Here is a 7902-nt window from a genome sequence, read left to right on the forward strand (position 1 = left end):
GAAAGAGAGATAGGGAGGGGAGAAGGGAGATAAAGAGGAAGGGAAGGAGGGAGGGAGGGGGGAAAGGAGGGAGGCAAGTTAAATAAAATAATTTTTTAAATGCTGGATTAGAGTTGTTTTAACCTTTTAAAAGGTATTAAGTTGCCGAAGCAACCACCCCGTATGGGGTAGACAGGAAAGCACATGGGAAGCGTGCAGTATTATTTGCTTATCGGAGCAGTAGCTGCTCACCAGTGGGCAGGGAAGCTAAACGGAGAGGTCAACGCTCACAGACTAGAAGACAACAGAGGTCTCCAATCTGTCAAGGTGGAAGAGTCCTGGGAGAGTACCCTGGCCGTTAGCAGGAATCCAGGTATACTCTAGGAAGTAGGAGGCAGACCATGCCTCAACCTCCGACCTTCAAACCACATGCTGGTGATTGGTGTCTAGACTAAGTAACTGGTATTCAAGAAGCCAGGCAGAGCTGTCAGGTGGGAGGAGAAAAAGCTTAACAATGGAGGAGGGCCACAGTGAAATTCTAAATTGTCAGGGGACCTCAGAAGGGCTAGACGCCAGGATAAGGCAAATTGGAAACAGGAAAACTCACAAAGACTAAGAATATATAGCCTTGGACCACCTCAGTCCCTAAGTAATGCGATTCACTCTAACTGCTAATCAGAAATCAAATGGAAGTCCTCTCTAGAGGAAGACAACACACACAGACTTAAATTTACCCTTCTAATTTTTATAGAGAGATTTTTGCTATAGGGTACATTCGATCACTATAGAAACAGAGACAGAAAGTGAGAAATCAGCCCCCAGGGGAGATGGCCACACTGCAATCCTTTCTCCTCCATTCGCCTCTTGGGATCTTGGACATGGACGCACAAGTTCCCGGTGTGAGTTTTAAGCCACCCAGATCCAGGACTCAAACTGTGGTCAACTACATGGGAGTCCAGGGACGTAATCATTATGCCATCTGCTGGTCCCGTAATTTCTTTTTTTTTAAGAAAGATTTTTACTATAGGGCATATGTGCTCATTAGAGAGACAGAGAAAGACAGAGAGACAGAAACAAGAAATCCACCCCCTCCAGGGAAATGGCCATGCCCCAATCCCTTCCACTCTATTCTTTTCTCAGGATCTTGGGCACATGCCTGGCATGAGTTTTAAGTCACCAGGTCCAGGACTTGAACCACGGTCGACTATGTGGAAGTCCAGCGATGTAACCATTACGCCATCTACTGGTCTGACTCTTGTAATTTTTTTTTTTTTTGAGTGGTTTTTGCCATAGGGCACATGCGCTCACCAGAAAGATGGAGAGAGACAGAAACAGAAAGTGAGAAATCACCCCCCAGGAGGGATGGCCACGCCACAATCCCTTCTCCTCCATTCTCCTCTCGGGATCCTGGACATGCATGCACACGTGCCCGGCATGAGTTTAAGTCACTGGGTCCAGGACTCGAACTGCACTCAGCTACATGGGAGTCCAGCGACATAGCTATTACGCTGCTTTTTAAAGAATTATTTTATTTAACTTTATTTCTTTTTAATTTGATTGACCAGATTGGAACAGAGTGAGAGAAAGAGAGAAGGAGAGAAAAAAAAATGAGAAAGCAAGCTGCCAGGTCTGAGACTCAAACTGTGGTTGGCCATGTGGAAGTTCAGCATCCTCGACCACCGTGCCACCTGCTACCCCTTTTACCCCTGTAATTTTAAAACACAATTTCCAACATCCAATTACCATTTAACAAACATAAAGACAAAACACCAAATTAAAAAAAAAAAAAAGAAACTGACTTGTGGAAAATCAAAGTAGCTACATTGCATACTTAGATAGCAAAGTAAATGCAGTTAATACGTGGGCTGGCCCTGTGGTATAACAGTTAAGGCAGCCAGATTCCACATGGCCAACTGTGGTTCAAATTCTGGCCCCAGTAGCTTGAAAGTCATGCCAAGTACACACGTGTGTATAGCCAAAATCCCAACAGGATCAAGAAGTCGAGGAGACTGCTGTGTGACCACACCCCCTTGGGAATGCTTTCCCTCCGTCTCTCTCTCTCTCTGGCAAGTGCGCATGCCCTCCACCACTAAGAGGAAGGAGGGAAGGACGGTAATATGTTTAGGACGATAGACTGTATAATAAAGAATTCCAGTAGAGAAAAGAAACTGTACTCCATAAAACAAAAAGTGAAAGTAAAAATAGATTTATCAACTTATTAAGCTCAGGTTAAAAAAAGGCCAAATTAACAGAAAGGTTAGTGTCAACTACACTACAGCATAGTAAGAAAAATAATGAAAATTTGATAAAATAGCAGAAATACAGAACACGATAAGAAAGTCTAACATAAGTATAACTGGAGATACTTAAAGGGAGCAGACATACAATTAGGGAAAAAGTACAATAATTAAGGAAATAATGGTCAGTGTGCTTCTAAAACTGGGAAAAAATACTAAGCCTTATGTGGACAGAGTGTAACAAACTCCAAGCAGCATCAAATAAAAAAAATCCCAATTATGCACATACTATAGTAGCAAAACTGTCCAAGAAAAATCCTTAATAGCAACCAGGCAGAAAGGGTAAACAGAAGGAGGGTGGATACCTTCTTGCCTTCAAAAGTATTCTAAAACTGATCCTAAACATATGTAAAGACAAGACAGATGGAAGAAGTCAGAATAGAATGCAATGACCTCTTCAAAAGCCTAAAAAAGTAGCAGCTAAGAAATCTATATTCAGGGGACTGCAGGTGGTGTAGTGGTTAAGGGCACTGGACTCCCACATGGTCAACCGAAGTTCAAGTCCCAGGCCCAGCAGCTTGCTTTCTCATTTCTCTCTCTGTCTCTCACTCACTCTGTCCCTCTCTGGACAAATTTAAATTAATTAATTAACTAAAGTTCAATAAAATTATTTTTTAAAAAAAGAAATCTATATTTTTAAAAAAGTACCTTTCAATAATAAAAATGAAGAGATCCAGAAGAAAACACTGTAAGAGTCTTCCTGAATGTCCCTTATTTGCCTAAAAGGGAAGGAGCTCACAAAAGAATTAAACTTCCCAGGAGAGTTGCACAGCCTGGGAAGACTGACTCCAATAAAAGAGGATGAGAAGTTAGCGCCTGGATAAGAAACTGCCTCAGCAGACACTGCCACACCACTGTGACATCTCCCAGCTATTATGTGAAGTGGCCATGTATCTTTCCTAAAAATCTTTTGTTTCTCCATGTGTGCCCCTCTTCTTCCCTTATTCTTTTTTATAAATAATTATTTATTTTATTTTATTTTTATTTATTCATTCATTTATTTTTTAATTTGACCAGAGAGAGACAGAAGGTGAGAGTGAGAGAGAGAGGAAGTGAGAAAGCAAGCCACCAGATTCAGGACTCAAAAACTGGTCAGCCATGTGGGAGTGTCCAGTACCTTAACCACCACACCACCTGCTGGTCCTTCTTGCCTTATTAATGTAGTATGTAAGCTCCAAATTACAACCAGCTCCTTGGGTCACATTTTTCTGTGAACTCCTACATACTTACATATGACTAAAAGTCTGACTTCCCTTCTGCTAATCTGTCTTTGGTCATTTAATCCACAGGTTCCCCAAAGAAAAAAAATCCAAAAGAGTAGAGGAAAGACTTTTCCTCACCAATGCAAGAAAAATAAGGATGTTTTATCACACACACACACACAAAAGCAGAATTTATCACTACCCAAACCACATTTTTCAGAGGGAAAAAAAAATGTCAAATTGATACAACTCGAGGGAAAAAACAGTAACGAAAATAATGACCATTCGGGTAAATCTAAAATAATACTGAGTATCTACAACCATTATAAGAATGACTTCTAGAATTCAAAACCACTGTAGTCTTAAAGTAAATTACAATAGTATACAAAGAAAGAAAAAAATCCACATCAATTAAAGTTATAACTTCCTCGTTTTGTCATCCTCCTATATGTCTCTGTTCTTTGAAGTATTATAAGTATTAGTTGAGAGAAGGGCAAACATGGGCCCGCAGGTGGCACAGAGCTTAAGGCCCTGGATCTCGCGTGGCCAGCTTCATGGTTAGAGTCCCGAATCCAGCTGCTTGAGAATCATGCCAGATCCCTGGGTGTGCATACCCAAAATCCCAACAGTGGAGTGAAGGAAAAGGAAATGTAGCATGGCCCTCCCCCTTCCCCCTAAAAATGACTTCTCGCTTTTCTCCTTTCTCTCTCACGCTGCCTCTCTCTAGTGAGTACATGTGCCCTGGAGCAAAAAATTGAAACAAAAAAAAAGAAAACAGAAAATCCTTAATGAAAAGGCTTCTGCTTTTCTCTCACTTTTTTCATCTCTATTACGCTCATCTTGCACACTATTGTATTAGGTCATCGAGAAAGTCATGACGTAGTTTTCCATGTAATTCTCTGCAAAAATGCTTCATGACTTTCCTGATGACTTGATAACTTAACTCCAGATCTGTCAGACCCTCTTTTAAGTCCCCAAACTGTCTCCCAGGCCCTTTAGAAATTATTGTGACATCTTGTATGATTTGGGGGTAACATTCAGGGTCTTTTTTTCCAATGCTATTAAACAGTACCCTTCTAGGCATTACAGATTAAACAATCCCTAGTGTATTTAAAAACCTGCTAATGAATAACTTCCCATGATCCTACAGATAGAAAAAGCAAGGCCTTTCAAGAGCGTGGATGTGAAATACTGGTTTGTGCGTCTTAGTTTTCCCTCGAGATACCTAAAACCACATCATGAATTTAACATCAATATATTGCCTTGTAGTACTCAAACAGTAATTGAATCGATTCGTCAATGGCCCGTCTTCCCAGTTCTCAAACAAGTAACCTCAAAGTTATTCTAGCCTCCTCCCTTTCTCTTCTCCCTTCCTCCAGGCCCCGAATTAATCAGAAATTTTGTCAATTTTTCCTCTGTAATACTTGTAGATTTCGGGTTTTTGCTCTTTATTTCACAGCCAATGCCTTAAAAATCTAGGCAGCACCGTTTCATTTGCATCACAAGTGAGTAAGTCTCCTGGGTACTTTATCTTTTTAACATTTTTGTCCCCCAGCCTTTTAAAACACTGACAAACGCCTATTCAATACCGATTATATTATAAAGATGAGGCTAAGTAAAGGGAATGAGTTTGCCTTATATTTGGAGTAAGAGAACACACTGATGTGCCTTTCAGCTTTAAATGTTATTATACGTAAGACATGGCCTTTTAAGATACATCTCCTTGAGTGCAATCTGGGCAGAATCTGTTACTTGCTTCTAGGAAAAAGAATATGGCAGACAATGGGATCCTTCTTCCTTAATTGGGTTACTTCTCCTGGTGACTATGATGGGACAGTCATTCTAGCTTTTACATTGCATAACAAAGCTCTGTGATAGCATACTGGAGACATTCTTCTGCCAGCCATGAAGAAGAAAGCCGCCATGTTGAGAAGGCCGCATGAGAGGGAAGTGGACAGGCTACAGGAGCTCAGGGCATCTCCCAGGGACAGTTAACAAGAAAATGGGGCCATCGATCCAACAACAAGAAAGTGAATTCTGCCAAGAACCAAAGGAGCATAGAACAAACCCCTAGTACTCAATGAGGTACTGAGTTGTCAAGAAAGTCATGACGCATGTTTGCATAGAAAAAATACGTCGTGACTTTTCTGACAGCCCATTATTTACAAATCTGCCTTCTATTCTCGATTACATCAACCACGTATGATTTATCCTTCTGTCCCGGATACTGCCTGAGCGCGGCTGGGGGCCCAGCAGCACTTGTATGAAAAATAAACTCAATGGGCATCCATTTCTGCCAGGAACCTCTAGGCTACTAACTGTAAGGAATGCCAGAATGCACAAAACTATAAATGATAACGTTTGTGCATCAGAGGACAATCAAGAGACTGGTTAGACAACCTACAAAGAAGAAAAAATATTTGCAAATAATATAGCTGATAAGGAATTAATAATAAAACATAAAAATAAAATAAAATAAATCCCTACAACTCAACAAGAATAAAATAACCCAATTCAAACTGGACAAAATATTTGCACAGACATTTTTACAAAACGATACAGATATGCCTAATAAGCACATAAAAAGATATGCAATGTCACTAATCATCAGGGAAATATAAATCAAAACCATGCTGAGAACCACCTCGCATACATTAGGATGGCTAATACATAAAAACAAACCAAAAAAGTGTCGACGATGATGTGGAGAAAGTGGAACCCTTGGCCACTGTAGGTGGGGATGGAATATATGGCAGCTGCTATATAAAGCAATATGACAGTTAAAATTTTTAAAACAGGGCCAGTCACAAAGCCTAGTGGTTAAGGGAGCCAGATCCACCAAAACCAACCACAGATTGAATACTGGCCCTGGCAGCTTGGAATACACACCAGGCACTTATGCGTGGGTGTCCAAAATTCCAACAGAATGGAGAAAAGGAAGAGATGGGATTACAACATGACAATGCGCCTTTGAAGAGATTCTCTCTCTCTCTGTCTCTCTATGGTAAGGCCATGTGCCTTCTAACAATTTTTATTAAAAAATTGTCCACTAACAAAAAATCTTAAAAGAGAATTACTTTATGACCTACCAATTCCACTTCTGGATTTATCCCTAAAAGAACTTAAAGTAGGGGGCTTGAAAAGATATTTGCATATCTGTGTTCATAGCGGCATTATTCATAACAGTCGAAAAATAAAAACAGGGACCAGCAGATACAGTAATGATTATGCTCCTGGACTCCCACATAGTTGACTGGTTCAAGTCCCAAACCTAGCGGCTTAAAACTCACGCCAGGTGTGTGTGCATGTGTGTCCCGAGAGGAGAATGAAGAAGGGACTGCAGCATGGCCATTCCCCCAAGGAATGATTTCTTGCTTTCTGTCTCTATGTCTCTCTGTGTGTCTCTGGTGAGTGTATGTGCCCTATAGCAAAAAACTCTATTAAAAAATAAATAAATAAGGGGGCCAGCAGGTGGCATGGTGGTTAAGGGCGCTGGACTCCCACATGGCTGACTACGGTGCGAGTCTGGGGCCTGGCAGCTTGTTTCCTCACTTCCCTTTTCTCTCTCTCTCTCTCTGTCTCTCTCTGTCCCTCTATGGTCAAATGAAAATAAAGTTAAATTAAAAATAAATAAATAAATAAATAAATAAGTACCATCAACAGATAAATGGATAAATAAAATATGATATACACATACAAAATAATATTACTCAGACATTCAAATTTTTCACACAGGCTTGAAAATGGATAAAACTTGATGACATTATGCCAAGTGAAATGAGATACCAAAGGATATATACTGTATGGCTTCATTTACAAGAGTATCTAGTAGAAACAGAAATTTGAAGCTGAGGGGAAAACAAAAGTGGGGAGTTATCACTGACTAGGTATAGAGTTTCCATTCTGCAAGATGAAAAGAGTTGTGGAGATAGATGGTGGTGATTGTTGTACAACAATGTAAATGGGTCCAGCCAGTGGCATGGTGCTTAATGCAAGTACATCCCACATGGCCAACTGCATGGGTTCAAGTCCCAGACCCAGTCTAGGAGCATACCCAAAATCTCCAGAGGAGAATGGAAAAGAAAGGACCACAACCAGGCCATACTCCTTGGGGTAGTGCTCGCTCTCACGCTCTCTCTCTCTCTGTGATGCATACACACACCACATAACAAATAAATGTATTTTTAAAAGACAATGTAAATGTATTTAGTGCCACTGAACTATACACTTGAAATGTTTAATACTGCAAGTTTTATATTGCTAATTTGCCATTCATTTTTAAAACTTTTTAAAAATACTTAAAATTTAAAAATTATTGTCAATCCCTCCTATAAAAAAACAAAAAATCTTAAGTCATATCATGCCTCTTCTGTTTAAAACTTTGCAATGTACTCTTACCGAACATGATTAAATCCAAATTTTTT

At 40.1% G+C, this 7902-nt stretch overlaps 1 protein-coding gene across 1 annotated transcript in view; it reads right to left on the bottom strand.

Moving 5' to 3' along the window:
* The window catches only part of LOC102501723 (lipopolysaccharide-responsive and beige-like anchor protein), a gene marked incomplete at its 3' end in the record, with an annotated part of 350771 nt that overhangs the window by 55310 nt on the left and 287559 nt on the right, over positions 1-7902 (bottom strand).

This window comes from Tupaia chinensis, unplaced genomic scaffold (genome assembly GCF_000334495.1).
Source record: "Tupaia chinensis unplaced genomic scaffold, TupChi_1.0 Scaffold000521_1, whole genome shotgun sequence".
Taxonomy (NCBI): domain Eukaryota; kingdom Metazoa; phylum Chordata; class Mammalia; order Scandentia; family Tupaiidae; genus Tupaia; species Tupaia belangeri.